We start from the raw sequence: 17,717 nt of genomic DNA on the forward strand, positions 1-17,717 counted from the left end.
AGATAGATAGATAGATAGATAGATAGATAGATAGATAGATAGATAGAGATATAGGTATATGCATGCAGTCACATGTGTATGTATGTGTATATAAGTGGGGGGGAAAGAAACCGTTTTTCAGTACTTTAAGGTACCAAAAGTTGCTTGTTAATCATCAGCCACCCAATTAGGAAAAATAGAAATTGGTACCAGTTCAAAGAACACAATGACTGACCATAGTAATTGCTTGAATTAAAACATTTATAGGGGGGAAAGAAGCAAAACAACAGAGCTCTTTCTATTCTGTACAGAACTGCATCAATATTTCATGTAATGTTTTGGAATACAAATACAATTTTTCATAGCTTAGTTTTTTCCAAAAAATTCCATTAAATTCCCCCCTTTGCCCCTCCATATCATGTTGAATTAAGTTGTAGAACTCTCCAAATTGGCTAAGTGGATTGACAATGGTTTCACAGAATCTAGGCTGCCAACCAAATGCCAACTCAGCATGATTTTGAATGGCTTGTAAATGAGGCTTGGAAAAAAACTACAATTTAGAATGAAAACACTAACTTAAGTGGAAATTCTTTTATTAACTGTTTTAAGGGGAAAGCTACTATAGCTACTCTTTATATAATTTTAGTTCTGACCAGTCGAACCAAAACCTCCGGCTCCACATTCAGTGTCATCTAAGCCTTGGACTTCTTCAAGTTCTGGATAAAAAACCCGTTCACAGATCAACTGCTCAATTTGGTCACCTTTTTTTCACTTCAAATGTTTCTTTGCCAAAATTAAATAGCACAACACCAGCATTTCCTCTATAATCTTCATCTATGACACCAGCTCCCACATCTATAAAATGTTTTGCAGCCAAGCCAGAACGTGGAGCACCTCTACCATAACACCCAGGAGGAAGAGAGATCTGAATATGTTTTCACAATGGCTTTCTCCATGGCTGGTATTGTATAATCATAGGCATTGTACAGGTCATGTCCCGCAGCCCGCACCGACCCCTTGGAGGGGGCGGTGGCGTGCTCCTAGAGCTGGGTGAAGCGGAGACGAACGGGGCTCTCCTCCTCGTGCTGAGCAAGCCAGGGCCGATTGATGGGAGAGACAACAGCGGGGGAAGCTTCGGAGCAGGGCATGACTGCAGAGAGAGAACAGGAAAGATGCGCGCTGGTTTAGAATCCAGAGCGGAACAGTTTTGTCCACCGGCAGCCACCCGAAAACACTAACTTAACAATGATTAAAGCAGAATTATATGACTATTTCAATAATACACATTAGAAAAATAAAAGCCTCCTCCCTGAAATTTGAAGGCTAGAAGAAATGAATACTGGAGCTATCAATCAATGAAAAAAGTTCTGAGTGCCTATGGCATGGATGACTGTTCTAGATGTTATATGGGAGATAGACATATCTAATGTAAAGTCCTCACCTTAAAAGATAATTTTTATTAAGAGGACAAGTAGGGGTGGCCAGGTGGCGCAGTGAGTAAGAGCATCGGCGTCGGCGTCGGGAGACCTGGGATCGGTTTTGGCCTCAGGTACTTGGCTCCCACACAAAAATAACTGGCTCTGTAACCTTGAGCAAGTTACTTAACCCCAATTGCTCAAAAAAAAAAAAAAAAAAGAGGACAAGTAGTACATTCTTCTGTGTTTTCTCAAAATCAGATTGTGAGAGTTGGAAGAACACACAGTGGCCATTTATTCTAACCTTTACACAAAGGAACCAGTGTAACATAGCAGACAAGTGATTGGGCATGTGGTCTCTACTTGAAGAGATCTAAGGAGTGGAAACTTACCACTTCTTGATATGATCCATTTTACTTTTTGTTACCTCTTATTTTTAGGAAGTTTATTTTCCTGATATTAAGCTGAAACTGACCTCTTTGCTAGTTCCAAGTACTGTTTCTGGGTCTACATTCTAGTGTCAAACAGAACAAGTCTAATTTCTCCTTCACATGCCAACTCTTCAAATAATTGAACATAGTTGTCATGTGCCTCCTGAGTCTTCTCTTGTCCATGTAAAATACACCCCCATTTTATCAACTGATCCTCATATATTATGAATTCAAAGTCCTTCACCTTCCTGGTTGCACTCAGGACAGGCTAAAGCTTCTCAATGTCATTCTTAAAACATGGTGCTCAGTACTAAACATAATATTCCAAAAGAGCTATGAGAAGAGATAATTATAGCAGAATTATCACCTATGTATTCCTGAAAACTAGCTCAATCTTAATAAAGCCCAAGATTAACGTTATCATTTTATGACTGTCACATACTCTTCTTGACTCATATTGAGTTTTCAGTCTACTAAAACTTGCAGATATTTTTCAGGATAAATGATGTCTATTGATGTCTACCCATCTATGTGGAATTGATTGTTTGCACCTTAGCACAAGATTTAAATTTTTCCACTATTAAACTTTATCTCATTGGATTTTGCACAAAACTTTTCAAGTTACTTTTGATTCATTATTCTGTGATCCAGTATGTTAGTTTTTCTTCCCAACTTTGTATCATCTGTGAATTTGATGAATCCTTATATGAAACAATGATTAAAATGCTAAACAGCACAACTCCAACTCAAGAACACCCTTCAGGTATTCCACTGTAGAAGTCCTGAAATATTTTCACTGAACCAATAGCTAATCATTCAATCAACAAGCATTAATTAAGTGTTTTCTATGTGCCAGGCACCATGCTAAGAGAGGCAGACACAAAGAAAAGTGAAAACACAGCCTCTGCTCTCAAGCAGGTCACAACTTAATGGGGAAGAAAACAGGCAAATGGCTATATTCATGTAGGCTATAGATATATATACACATACATGTATGTATATATGAGTGTGTGAGTGTGTTTGTGTGCATGTGTGTGTATGTGTGTAGTCCTAAGATGGGATTTGGACAATTTTAGAGAGGAAGTTATCTGTAATATAGAAATGAGAACCCAGAACTTGTCAATAATGTAGAGTCATCTCATTTGCACAAGAACAGTTTAATGCTATAAAGAGGCAGGAAAAACATTTTATTTGTAACCTGAGTCCCAAAGTCTATTGGTATAAGACTTTATCCTCATTGGTGGAGATAAAGACTCAGGCCTTGTCATAAGTGGCAGGGCAATTGGTAAGAGCAGGAAAGAAGAGAGATCTAGGCTTATCTCTCTCTTTGGGTTATTCTGACTGCCTGCTCCAATAAAAGATGGGCAATGATAACCTCATTTCAGGCTCATGAAAGAAGGGGTAGGCCAAGTTAATATAATAAAAATGACAATTCCACATAAATTAATTTAGTTATTCAGTGTCATACCAATAAAATTACCAAAAAATTATTTCATAGTGCTAGAAAAAATAACTAAATTCATCTGGAAGAACAAAAAGTCAAGAATAGCAAGAGAATGAAAGAAAATGAAACCATCAAAACTATTTAGTACTGGCTAAGAAATAGAGTGGTAGATTAGTGGAATAGGTTAGGTACACAAGACACTGTAGTCAATGACTACTGTAATTTACTGTTTGATAAACCCAAAGACTCCACCATCTGGGATAAAAATTCACTATTTGAAAAAACTACTGGGAAAACTGGAAAATAGTATGGCAGAAACTACACTTAGCCAACATCTTACACTGTATACCAAGATAAGGTCAAAATGGGTACATGATTTAGATATAAAGGGTGAAACCATAAGCAAATTAGGAGAGCAAGTAATAGTTTACCTGTCAAATCTATGGAGAAGGGAAGAATTTATGTCCAAACAAAATATAGAGAACATTATTAAATGCAAAATGGATAATTTTGATTACATTAAATTTAAAAGTTGTTGCACAACACCAAGTGTGTGTAAAACATGATTAGAAAGGAAGCAGAAAACTGAGAAATAACTTTTACAGTCAGTGTCTCTAATAAAGGCTTAATTTCTAAAATATGTAGAGAACTGAGTCAAATTTGCAAGACTACAAGTCATTCCCCAATTGATAAATGGCCAAAGGATATAAACAGGAAGTTTTCAGATGAAGAAATTAAAACTATCCATAGGCATATAAAATATTCTTAATCACTATTGATTAGAAAAGTGAAAATCAAAACAACTCTGAGGTACCACATCAAACTTATCAGAGTAGCTTAACATTATAAAACAGGAAAATGACAGATGCTGAAGATGTGGGAAAATTGGAGCACTAATGCATTGTTGGTGGAGTTGTACATTGATCCAGCTAGTCTGGATATAAAACTGTGCATACCCTTTGATCTAGCAGTACCACTACTAGGTCTGTATCCCAAAGAGATCATAAAGAAGGTAAAAGGACCCACATGTACAAAAAGTATTTATAGCAGTTCTTTTTGTGGTGGTCAAGAATTGGAAATTGAGGGGATGCCCATCAATTGGAGAATGGCTGAACAAGTTGTGGTATTTTAATGTAATGGAATACTATTGTGCTGTGTGAAATGACAAACAGGTAGACTTCAGAAAAACCTGTAAAAAGATATATGAGTTGATACTGAGTGCAACGAGCAGAACCATGAGAACATTGTACACAATAACAGCAACACTGTGCAATGACCAATTTTGATAGACTTGGCTCTTCTCAGCAATACAATGATCTAAGACAATTTTATTTGCAATTTGCTGGAGAAGAGAAGAGGTTAAGAAATCATGGTACTTACCAATGACCTTGTCAAGAAAAGCCATCTCATTATCAGACACTAAAGTTGGAGATATAGTTGTGGATGATCTTGTGGTGATTTGAGAAAAGATAAGAGTGCTCAATGAATGGCCTCTTTTAAAAATAAATAGGAATGGGCAGAGGCCCAGAAGACAGTGGGGGCCAGCACAGAAGCCCTGAGGAGGCCTGATCAATGTGGCAGCAAGTTGACCCACCACCAACCACAAGGGCCATTGCCAGGCCTATCACTGCAGGACTAGGACTGGATACAGGGCCCCTGGCAGTGACAGCAGCTACTCCTGGGACTATCAACCCACAGCCTAAAAATTTAAAAAGCCCCTATCTGGACTTCCAGGGACCAGGATGGCAGAGTGAACACAGGTTTGCCCTAATCCCCGCCTCTGACCCTGAAAATGTAGTAATTATTGCCCCAAAGCAAAACTTTAAACAATAAAGGCTTGGGAAACTTAGAGGAAGGGTGTGGCTAGGGCCCTGTCTCAAAATGGGTAAAAAGCAGACTGCAAAGACAAAGACTCTGGAGTCCTACTATTGTGAGTGGGAAGAACCAAATTCGGAGGGAGATAGTCTTGACTCCACACCCACAGCTGAAGCCTCAACAGGGAACTGGTCTCAAGCACAGAAAAGCATTCTTAGATGAGCTCAAAAAGAACTTAGAAAACCAAATTAGAGAGATAGAAGATAAAATGAATAATTCTTTTAAATCAAAATTGCAAAATTAGAAAAACATTACAATGAACAAAACAGTTCCTTAAAAAGAAAAATGTGTGATATAGAAAAGGAGCTTCAAAAACTGAGGAAAATAATTCGCTAAAAACTAGGATCAGCCAAATTGAAGGGAATAACTCTATGAGGAACCAAAAATCAGTCAAACAAAACATCACGAATGAAAAATTAGAAAAAGAGGTAAAATATATCAATGGAAAAATAACTGACCTGGAAAACAGATCCAGGAGAGATAATCTGAGAATCATAAGCCTACCAGAAAATCATGATGAAAAAATGAACCTGGACAACATCTTCCAAGAGCTCATCAAGGAAAATTGCCCTGAGATACTAGAACCAGAGGGTAAAATAGAAATCGATAGAATCCAATGGTCACCTCCTGAAAAAGATCCCAAATTGAAAAGTCTGCAAAATGTTGTGGCCAAACTCCAGAACTATCAGGAAAATGATAAAATACTACAAGGACCCAGCAGGAAACAATTCAAATATTGTGGAACCACAGTGAGGATCACACAGGATCTGGCAGCTTCTACACTGAAAGATTGGAGGAACTGAAATATGATTTTCACAAGGCAAAAGAACTCAAGTTATAACCAAGGATCACCTATCGAGTGAAACTGAACATATTCTTCCAGGCAAGAAGATGGTCATTCAATGACATAATGGATTTCCAGACCTTCCTGATAAAAAATCCACAGCTCAGTGGAAAATTCAACCTCCAATTAGGAGATGCAAGAGAGACATAGAAAGAAACGAGGAACAGATGGACTTCATATTTATTTGGAGAGGCTTATACGAACTAATGCTGAGTGAGAAGAGCAGAACTAGGAGAAATTTGTATACAATTACAGATACAAGTATGTGTGATGACCAACTTTGATAGACTGGACTCTCCTCAGCAATTCAGGGTTATAAGTCAACTCCAAAAGAGTCATGATGGAGAGAGATGTCTACAATCAGAGAAAAAACTAGAAAGAACTGAGTTTGAATCCAAATTGAAACAAACTACCTGCTCTTTTTCTTTGTCTTGTTTGGGTTTGTTTCCTCTTTCCCATTGTTCATTCCATCTGATACAATCCTTCTTTATAACCTGACTAATGTCTAATGTGAAAGTCAATGAATTTGCCTTAGGGAGGGAATGACATACACACTAAATTGGGTATCCCACCCTACAGGAGAGTAGGGGGGAAGAGGATGAGATGGGGGATGATGGAAAGGAGGGCAGGCTGCGGGGGAGGGAAGTTGGAAGCTTCCACTTTTGAAAAGGGACAGGATCAAAGTAGAGAATAGAACAAGTGGGGGTGGGATAGGATGGAGGGAAATATAGTCAGTCTTTCACAATATATCCAAAGTTTTGCATAGCTACACATGTACAACCTATATTGAATTGCTTATCTTCCCAGTAAGGGTGGGTGACAAGGGAGATAGGGAAAGAATATGGAATTCAAAGGTTTAAAATCAAATGTTTAAAATATATATTATTACTACTATTTTACATGTAACTGGGAAATAAACTATATAGGCACTGGGGCATAGAGATCCACTGTGCCCTACTGGAAAGTTGGATGGGGAATGGGGGAAGATATGAGAGAGAGCAGATTGGGGGAGGGATCGCTGTTTTGGGGTGGTAGGTAGGGGGAAAATGGGGAGAAAATTTGTAACTCAAAATCTTGTGGAAATGAATGATGTAAACTAAAAAATAAAAAATATATTTTAAAAAATAGAAATTAACCCCAGATGAAAAGAGAGGGAGAATTTTAGGATGTGGGAGGAGAGAAAAAAAAATTCTATAAAGAGTGAGATGGGGAAACATAAAAGAATGGAAGAATAAAAAAAAGTCTTCCCACATTGAGGGCTGTGTTGACATCGGATGATATAAATTTGTAGTGAATCTTGGTAGATTTCTTGTGTTACTTGCTCCATCTCCATTCAGCAGCATACAATAGGAGTTGAAAAGGCAGATGATAGGAGTAATACAGGGCTGTGGTTTGGCAAAAGCTAAACAGATAATGCATAAGCAGCAGCAGTATAAGGGATTAAAGAGGAGAGGGCAGTATGAGGTTGCATTGGATGAATAATAGTCAAGACTAGGAAGGAATAAAAGCAAAGTCAGAGCATGAGTAATGATTTCAGAAAGTGGGGGTATTGCAGAGGGAAGAACAGTTTTAGAAAGAGTAAAAGATAGAGAAAGAACAGTGGGAGGCTCTGATCACATAGAATGCCAGAGCTCTTGTATTAGTGGACGTGGAACATTTGCGGGTAATGGTGAAATCCAGCATGTGACAATGCCTATGCATGGCTCACATACAGTAGAGGAACTCAGGGGATCTACAGAGTTTGAAGAACTGAGAGGTTCAGGTGTTTGAGAAAGCATAAAAATTAATATTCGACGAGTCATTCCCCAATCAACAAATGGTCAAAGATATGAACAGGCAATTTTCAGGTGAAGAAATTAAAGTTATCTATAGTAATATGAAAAAAATGCCCTAAATCACTATTGATTAGAGAAATGCAAATTGAAATTACTCTAAGGTACCACTTCACATCTGTCAGGTTGGCTAATTTGACAGAAAAGGAAAATGATAAATGTTGGAAAGGATGTGGGAAAAATGGGACAGCTGATCCAATCATTCTGGAGAGAAACTTGAAACTTTTTTGCCCAAAGGGCAATCAAACTGGGCATTCACTTTGATCCAGCAATGCTACTATTTGGTCTGCATTCCAATGAGATCATTAAAATGGGAAAAGGACCAACAAGTATAAAAGTAATTATAGCAGATCTTCGTATGGTGTTGAAAAATTGGAAATTAAGGGGATACCAATCAATTGGGAAATGAGTGAACAAATTGTGGTAAATGAATGTAATGCAATACTATTGTGCTATAAGAAAGGATGAACAGGCAGACTTCAGAAAAAGCTGGAAAGACATATATGAACTGATGCTGAGTGAAATAAGCAGAACCAGGAGAACATTAGACACAGTAACAGCAACATTGTCTGATGATCGACTATGAATGACTTAGCTCTTCTTGGCAATGTCCAAGACAAGTAAAAAGGACTCATGATGGAAAATGCTATTCACAACCAGAGAAAGAATTGATGGAGCCTGAATGCATAGCAAAGCATCCTATTTTCACTTTCTCTATTTTTTTTTCCTTTTGGTCTATTTCTTTTTTTCACAACATGACTAATATGGAAATATGTTTACATGATTGCACATATATAACCTATATCAAATTATCATATAATGATAATATAATAATTATATAATTTATAATATGGCTTCTAATGTGATGAACATAAAAATAAATGTGAAAAATTAGCTTTACAAACATTGGAAAAAATAAAATACTATTAAAATGTTTTGAATGAATATTCAGATTCCTACCATCCTATGGCTCTGAAGTTGTAATGGATAACAACCATGGCCACTCCTCCCTGTTTAGGGGGTTTCATGCACTTAATGGATATCACTTTATGTCAGCAACAATTAAGATAATTGAATTTTTTAGGCTGCAGGAAAGGAAACTTAAAGGAGAATAGGTTAAGTGTTTGAAAATGTTTAATTAACATTGTATAAAAGAGGGGCAGCTAAGTGGTACCGTGAATAGAACACCTGACCTGGAATCAGGGGGATCTGAGTTCAAACGGGGCCTCAGACACTTACTACCTGTCTGACCCTAGGCAAATCACTGAACTCTGATTGTCTCCAAAGCAATATGTGTGTGTGTGTGTGTGTGTGGATATAGAAAAGGGAGTAAACTTATTCTGTGTTACTAAAGAGCAGTTATTATTTCTTTTTTGTCTTTCTGTTCCCAAGCCCTAACACAGTGCCTGATACAGAGTGGGTGTCTAATAAATGCTTGTTTATTGAATGCTTAGGTTTTCTAGAAAGTAAAGATAGGAACAAAGAATGGAAGTTACATAAAGTTATATTTTTGCCCAGAATAAGGAAGAATATTCTAATAATTGTGAGTTTTTGACAGTGGAGTGCTGTTCCTGAAGATTATTTATCTACCTACAACTAAAGGATTTAAGTCAAGGCTGGAAATTCATTTCTAAAGGAAATTGTAGAATGAAATCTTTCTTTGGGTTTAAAATGGACAGATCACTTCTGCAACCTTTCCAGCTTTCAGAGAATTTTATTGCAAGTACTGAGGCTAATTAAACCAAAAAATAAGTATGGTAAAAACAATAGCGTGAAATTTGTTAGCTTTCTATCAGGTCAAGATTTTCTTTTCCTCATAAGCCCAATGCCATCTATGTCATTCACTCTTGTATCCTCTATTTCATGTATATTGTCTCTTTGAAGAGCATTTGTATACTTACCTTCTTCAGGTAGCCTTCCTACATTTCACCACCTGACTAGGCTAAATTTTTACTTTGCTTTAAAAAAGAAGAACCCATATATTCAAAGTCTACCATATGCCTTTTTGGACTCATTTTTTAAAGTTGCTATTAATTAATCTCATGTCATTCCATGTCCATGTTTCCTTTCGCCAACTAAATAAAAGTATAACAGAAAAATTTCTGGATTTGCTGTCAGAAAACCTGGGCTCAGATACCAGATCTGTGACTTAGTATTGCCTATATGACTTTAAGGAAATCACTTCATTTCTTTGCACTTCTGTTTGCTTTTCTATAAAATCAGAATGTTGGGATAGATGTCTTTTTAAATATAGTTTTTATTTTACTTTTCTCAGTTATGTATAAACAAAATTTTTAACATTTTTTTCCTTAATTTGAATTTCATATTCTCTCATTTTCTCTCCTCTCTTCTTCCTCCTTAAGAAGGCAAGTAATCTGATAGAGATTATACATGTACAGTCATACAAATTTTTCCATATTTGTCATGTTAAAAAAAACACAGGCCCAAAACATACAAAACAAACTAAATCCAAGAACAATAAAGAAAGTTTTTAAAAATGATTTACTTTACATTCAGACTCCATCAGTTCCTTTTCTGTAGGTGAATAGCATTTTTCTTTGTAAGTCCTTCAGAACTGTCTTGGATCATTTTATTGCTGAGAATAGCTAAGTCGATCACATTTGATTATCATACATCATTGCTGTTACTGTGTACAATGTTCTCCTGGTTCTGTTCATTTTGCTTTGCATAAATTCATGTTGAGTCTTCTCAGGTTTTTCTGAAACCATCCAACTCATTATTTTTTGTAGCACAATAGTATTCTATCACAAACATATACCACAAATTGTTCTCCTATTTCCCAGTTGATGAGTATCCTGTCAATTTCCAATTCTTTGCCACCAGAAAAAGAGCAGCTATGAGTATTTATGTTCATATGTATTATTTTCCCTTTCTTTGATCTTTTTGGGGTACAGACCTAGTAGTGGTATTGTGGGGTCAAAGGGTATACACAATTTTATAGCGTTTTGGGCATAGTTCCAAAATGCTCTCCACAATGGTTAGAACAGTCCATAACTCCATCAACACTGCATTAGTTTCCCTATCTTTCCACATCCCTTCCAAAATGTGCCATTTTCCATTTTTTTTGTCACATTAACTCTGAGAGGTGTAAGGTAGTAGCTAGATTATTCTTAAGGTCCCTTCCAACTGTAAGTTTATGATAAAATCTTTGAGGGCAGGGCATTTCTGTTACTTTTCTACTAAGGTAATGCTTCACAAACAGTTGGTGCCCAATTAAGAAATGTTTCTTAATTGGATGAGATGAAAGAGTAGAAATTTTCATATTAACTATCCTCTCTGTAATCATTTGCATGATTCAATTAAAATGTAATAAATAATAATGAATGCATGGAATAAACAAAAAATCAGACAAGCTAATTGGAGTTCGGCATGTTACAATGACAAATTGCTTCATCTCTTGGTTTTGATTGATATATCATTATATATCAATGAGGATTAATTTGTAAAATGCCTCATAGACTTTGATTGACATCAACTGACTGGCTAGTTGTTGCTTCACTAATGATAAGACAATCACAGCATTCTCAAGGGTAAAGGAGTTATTAGGTAACCACTGAATAAAATTCCCAGAGTCAGAATTTTTGTCCTGTGAAGAATGAGAATTTAGAGCCTCAGTACTCAATTTGGGTTATCAACCTCCACCACTAATATGTATGCTGCCATAATTTAATTTTTCAGAAAACGTTTGATATCAGTAAATGAAGACGTTCATTAAACATTGGCCTGCCATGCTCATTTCCTTCCTAAGGATGGCCAAAAATAATTGTGGCTCTCGGTTACTATGCAAATATATGAGCAGACAGCAAATAGGTATTCTTAAATCAGTGCTGCCTAAGTCATAGCTGTCAGCCAAAGGTATTTTCAAGAGTGGCAAATTAATTGTATCAGTTGTTTTTTATGGAAATGGGATTTAGTAGCTATTCACTAAAGGGGAAAAAAAAGACACAGAAATGAACTTAATATAAGCACAGTTCTATGTGTGTGTGTGTGTGTGTGTTACAGAGTACCACTGGTACATTGCCGAATCAAACATAAGAGTTTATTTTGCATTTTATTTGTCATGTTGATGCTGGACAAAAAAGTCAAACAACAGCTATAATCACCTCATTAAGTATGGATTTTTAAGAATTTCAAATAGCAGCTGTCAGCCAGAGAAACCAGCCTGCCAGTGCCTCTCTCTTCCTCCTGTCCTTTACTGTGTGTGGCAGAACCACTTTCCCTATACCTGCAGCACTTTGTCCAGCAGACTTGAGAAGGGCTTAAGATGATTTCAATGCTATAGTTAATTTCAGTTGTTTAAGGATAGATAGGTAGATAGAGAGAGAGAGAGAGAGAGAGAGAGATAGATAGATAGATAGATAGATAGATAGATAGATAGATAGATAGATAGTAGATAGATAGATAGTAGATAGATGATAGATAGTAGATAGATATATACACATTAATACATACATACACTTGTGTATATAAATACAATCTTTACTGATATTGAACTTTTTTATAAAATTAGATTATGAATCAAAGTTGATTGCATATCTAAAAGACATCCTAATGTTTTCCTTACCAACCTGGAATTTGGTCCCACTGTGTTCACTCCCTGTATCCCATTCTTTCCATCTTCTACTCTTTGGAAAGGAAATATCTAATCTTCTCTGGGTTAAAAAGAATTTTAACTCATTATACTCATCCTGTAAAATGTCAGGAAATCTGATATGGGCTCATCATATCGTGTGGACAGCATGTCCACACAAACATGCAAAACTAAGTGGTCTTGAGGAAAAGTTCCTAAGTTTGAATAGGTTCATGGTTCATTGGAATATATCAAACATTGAATTTCAATATTTTGTGAGAGTTCTACACTCCACCTTCTCATGCAAATAACATATATTTTTAAAAAGAGATAAGATTTTTCATATATACTTTAGTTATATGCTATCTATCTAATGTGATATTTTTCTTGTTTTTCCTGAACTACTGTAATTACAGTAAAAATTCCTTTTCAACACAGAGAAGAGTGAATATTTTCTTTCCCAATGAGTAGATGGTCAAAGTAATGGGAAAATTGAAAAATCTTGGAGGTCTGAATTTCAGACTGTTACGGAAAAGGTTAGGATGTCCTTTTGGTAAGACATTTCTCTTCTATGGGACTCTATTCATCTATGCAATAAGAGTGTTAGACTAAATCATTTCTAGTCTCCCCAGTTCTATTTTTGAATGATTCTTTGGTTCAAGGAGCCTGTCATGTTTTTGTTTTTTAAGAAACAAGGGACTATACAAATACACATACATATGGATATATATGTATCCATGCATACATATACATATGTACCTATATACACATATACATCATATTGTAAGAATTTATACTTATATTTATATATGCATGTATATTTGTATATATACCAGAAATATGTAAAGTAAGTTTTTTGGTGACAAAGGAATGTAAGCTCAACATTTTAAAAGTTTTATTCTTTATATAGTCACATTCCTCTTTTTTTCTGATTGGCCATATAAGGAGGGGCACAGTTGTCTCATTTTATGATTCTAACTATAAGTAGATAAGGGAAGAATTGAGGCATCTCTGATCTGTAATAAACTCTAAAGCAGATTTGGTGCCCTATGCCACATGAATAATCCTCTTTTCTACTTGACACCTTCTATTGAGTTAGTTGTTTTGTTGTCTGTTTATTTTTAACCTGCGGTTTGGCCTAGCAACTTCCTCAAGTACAAAGTTTATTGAATTTGTATTCAGAAATGTACAACTTTGGAGATTTTGGCAGTGGCATGGTGATTTGAGGTAAGTTTTGGAAGCAGCAATACATGGGTTCAAATTCTGCCTTTTCTACAGATTAGGTGTAGTTAAGTTAATCTGTAACATAAAGCACTTTTTAGGGGCTAACTGTGTGCCAGGCACAGTGCTAAGAGCTGAGTCTATAAAAGAAGGTGTAGGTAACAATCTAAGACTATAAGCTGCAGAGGAGTTGCCTATCCAGAAGTTCCCTACATAGGTAATATGGAACAAAGCCTCGAAAACTATTATTTCACAAACTTGATTCTATGCCACAAATTTTAGCAATAACTACATGAGAAAAACACTTAGCTCCCACAAAAATAGATGGTTTTAAAAGTCACATGTTTTAATAGATGAAAGGCTTTCTTTTCCTTATTAAAACTGATTTGGGGACATTGTAAATTCTCATTTTAAAGAACCAGTTAGGATGCAATTTCAATTTACAATATATAAAATGAAAGAAAAATTAGCTACATTCAAAAAAAAAAACTTGGCATGTTTGGTCATCACAAAAAAAGAATTTCACAGAATTAGATATTGCCCTTTAGTATATTATAGGTTTCAATAGGCAACTCAGATCCAGAACTATTATTATCTCCTCAAAGTCTTAGACTGAAACTGAAAGATGAGCTTCAGCTGCAAATATGTAGCAATTATCATGAAATGAAGTTCATTGCACATTTTTGCTAATCACCATGGTAACCTGCATCCAGTAGATTTTTCCTTGGAAATATTCCAGACTTGATCAAATGTTTTTGGTTTAGAAGTTCAGGATATTTTTTACTTAACCAGTTGCTTATTTTCTACATTTGATGAAAGACAGGAGATTTATACATAAATACATATAGAGTTTGGTTTCTGATTGCAATATTCAACTGAAAAGTCTTTCTTCAAAGTTGCCAGTAATCTCTTAGTCACCATATCTAATAGTCTTTTCTCAGTCTCCACAGTTCTTGACCTGTCTTTAATTATTGACACTATAAATCACCTTCTTCTTATTTGTACCATCTTCTCTTTACGTTTCTGGGACAATACTCTGTCCTGGTTTTCCTCCTACCTGTCTCAAATTTCCTCAGTCTCCTTTTGGTGAACCTTTGTCCAGGTTACACCATTTAATGGTGGGTGTCCCAAAGGGCTCTGTCCTGTGGTCCCTTTTATTCTCTATAGGAAGAAATTTCACTAGTTAATCTCATAAACTTTCAGGAATTAAATAATCATCTCTATTCTGATGATTCTCAAGTCTATTCATCTAGCTCCAACCTTTCTCCTAACTTTCAAACTAACATCTTCAGCTACCAATTGGGCATTTCAAACTGGATATTCTGTAAACATCTTAAAATCATTGTTTCCAAACTGAACTCTATCTTTTCCACAAATCCTTCCCATTTTTCAACTACCCTGTTACTGTTGAGGATAACACTATCATCCCAGTCACCCAGAATCTCAATCTTGCTGTCATCCCTAACTTCTTATTCTCTGTCTCGTCCCCATATCCAATCTATTGGCAAATCTTATTGTGACATTTAGCAACATTTTAAAAATAGGTCCCCTTTTTCCCTCTGTCACTGTCATAATTATCATACTTGCCTCCATCTCCTCACTCCTGGACTCTTTGTAATAGCTTTTTGGTTGGTATCCCTGCCTCAGATGCCTCAAGTCTCTCCTAACTCCAGGCTATCTTCCATTCATCTGTTAAATTGATCTTCCTGAAGCTCAGATTTGACCATGTCACTCCTCTATTTAATAAACCACAAGACCTAGAAGATCAGGTGTAAAAATATCAGGCATTCAAAAACCTTCACAGCTGACCCTCCCTACCTTTCAAATCATCTTATGCCTTAAACTCCTTCAGGTACTCTATGATTTAATATCACTGGTCTCATCACTATTCCTCACATAAGACATTCCATCTCCTAACTGCAGGCATTTTCACTGCCTGTTCCTCTTGCCTGGAATTCTCTCCAACCTCATCTCAGCTTCCTTGATTCTCCCGGCTTCTTTCAAATCCTAGCTAGTATCCAATATTCTACAAGGTTTTCTGGTATGTAATTCTGTGTTCTTCAGGAACTTCAGGTACAAATTTGGAGATCTTCAAGATTTCAAGGCCTTTAAAGGTGTGTGATCCAGGGCAAAGTCTGATTGCTATCCACCTAGTTTAAACCTTGACATCTCTTGTCCCTAGTTTGGGTCTGAGTAACATAACTGTGGTCATGTACCTAGTTAAAGCTCTAAAAGACTGTGGCTGGACCCAACCACTAGCAGCGACCTAGAAAGCACTGAATGTTCAGAACGACAGTCCTGTATTATCTCCTGTGGTTTAATTTCCCTGGCCTAGTTATTTTATTTTCTAGACTTCAGAGCTGTCTAGGCTGGAATTAGATTTGAAATCCTGTTCTACTTGAGTTAATCACATAGATGTTTACTTTTCCTTCTACTCATTGTTCAGTATATAGTCTCTGGCCTGCAACTTTTCTTTCCTGTGGTCTATCACCATTAGGTACAGGTCCCTTGCTTAGTTCTCATTGAATAGGAGACCCAGGTCTGGAATATGAGCAATGGTTCTTCCATTTGACACATTTCCCTGTTCCTATGCTGGATCAATCACCTCTTCTTTTTTTCCTTTTGGAGGGCAATTGGGGGTAAGTAACTTGCCCAAGGTTACACAGCTAGTTTTTTTGTGTGGGTGTGTAGTGGCTGAGGCCGGAACCGAACTCGGGTCCTCCTGACTCTGGGGCCAGTGCTTTACTCACTGCACCACCTAGCCGCCCCTGTTCTGGTGAATTTCATTGTGGAGTAGTGTCTGTGGTGGGGGAAAATTACTTCTTCGTAATATACCATCGTGGCTGGTCATAAGTGTATACCTAATTTTTTTTTGGAGGGCAACTGGAGTTAAGTGACTTGCCCAAGGTCACATGGCTAGTTTGTGTGTGTGTGTGTGTGTGTGTGTGTGTGTGTGTTAAGTGTCTGAGGCCAGATTTGAACTCAGGTCCTCCTGATTCCAGGGCCAGTGCTCTATTTACTGCACCACTTAGCCACCCTGGTCTATACCTATTTTAAAGAAGATATTTCTCAACTATTAGTTTGCTTTTATATAATTCCATGTATTACTATAAGCTGTTAGTGTGGCCAAACCAAATAGCATATTTCATTTGATTTTTGCTCCTTTTTTCTATATAAGTAGTCCTATAGGAAAAGTTATTTGAGTTTGTGTGTGTATACACAAATTTGTTTACACATACCCACATACACCAACACATATGTATGTACATATACCCTTACATTGCTGCTGCTGCTACTATTACTACTACTACTATTACCGTGTTTCCCCGATAATAAGACACTGTCTTATTAATTTTTTTTTTGGAAAGAAAAACACCAGAGGGCTTATTTTCAGGGGAGGGCTTATGTTGTCCTGCCTCAGCTCTCCTCTGCGGCACTGCTCTCAATGGCGCCAGCAAGCAAATCACTGGGGAAGAACAGGATGACGTGCTCACTGCTGCAGCTCTGATTGGATGCAGCTCGGAGCGCGGCATGCGTTTCACCTGGGGGGGAGGACAGTGCATACAGAGGGTACCGTAATGTAGCGTGTAGCGCAGGGGATCACCTTCACTACAGTAGCAATCTCAATAGGGCTTATTTTCGGGGGAGGGCTTATTTTAGAGGAATCTTACACAGTAAGGGGAGGGCTTATTTTCGGGATAGGTCTTATTATCAGGAAAACATGGTACTACTACTACTTCCACTGACAATAATAATTGGTTGCCTAGTTATATAATTGTCCACACTGGAAAAAAAATCTCTAGGAATTTTGATAGACTTGAAATTCAACATGAGTCCTGTCCTTGTGCAAATGATTTTTAATTTTAGTTCAAGAATCAAAATTTATCTAGATTTAATTTTGTCACTACAGTTTCAATATATTATTAAAAGTAATTAAGATTTTTTTAGATCTTGGATCATGGAGCCTTCATGCTACTGAGAGTAATAACATACACACATAAATGCATACAAATCATAAAGTACACAAAACCACATTTAAAATAATTATCTTTGTTTTTTGTTTCAACTTTCCCACCTCCACGTCC

General features: G+C 36.6%; 1 pseudogene; it reads right to left on the reverse strand.

The window, feature by feature from the left end:
• Window positions 1-287: 287 nt before the first annotated feature.
• The window catches only part of LOC138152860 (deoxyuridine 5'-triphosphate nucleotidohydrolase pseudogene), a 143,925-nt pseudogene continuing 126,495 nt past the window's right edge, over window positions 288-17,717 (reverse strand).

This window comes from Petaurus breviceps, unplaced genomic scaffold (assembly GCF_028583685.1).
Source record: "Petaurus breviceps papuanus isolate PSGF00001 unplaced genomic scaffold, PetGlider_PUasm1.0 90977, whole genome shotgun sequence".
NCBI classification, from domain to species: Eukaryota; Metazoa; Chordata; class Mammalia; order Diprotodontia; family Petauridae; genus Petaurus; species Petaurus breviceps.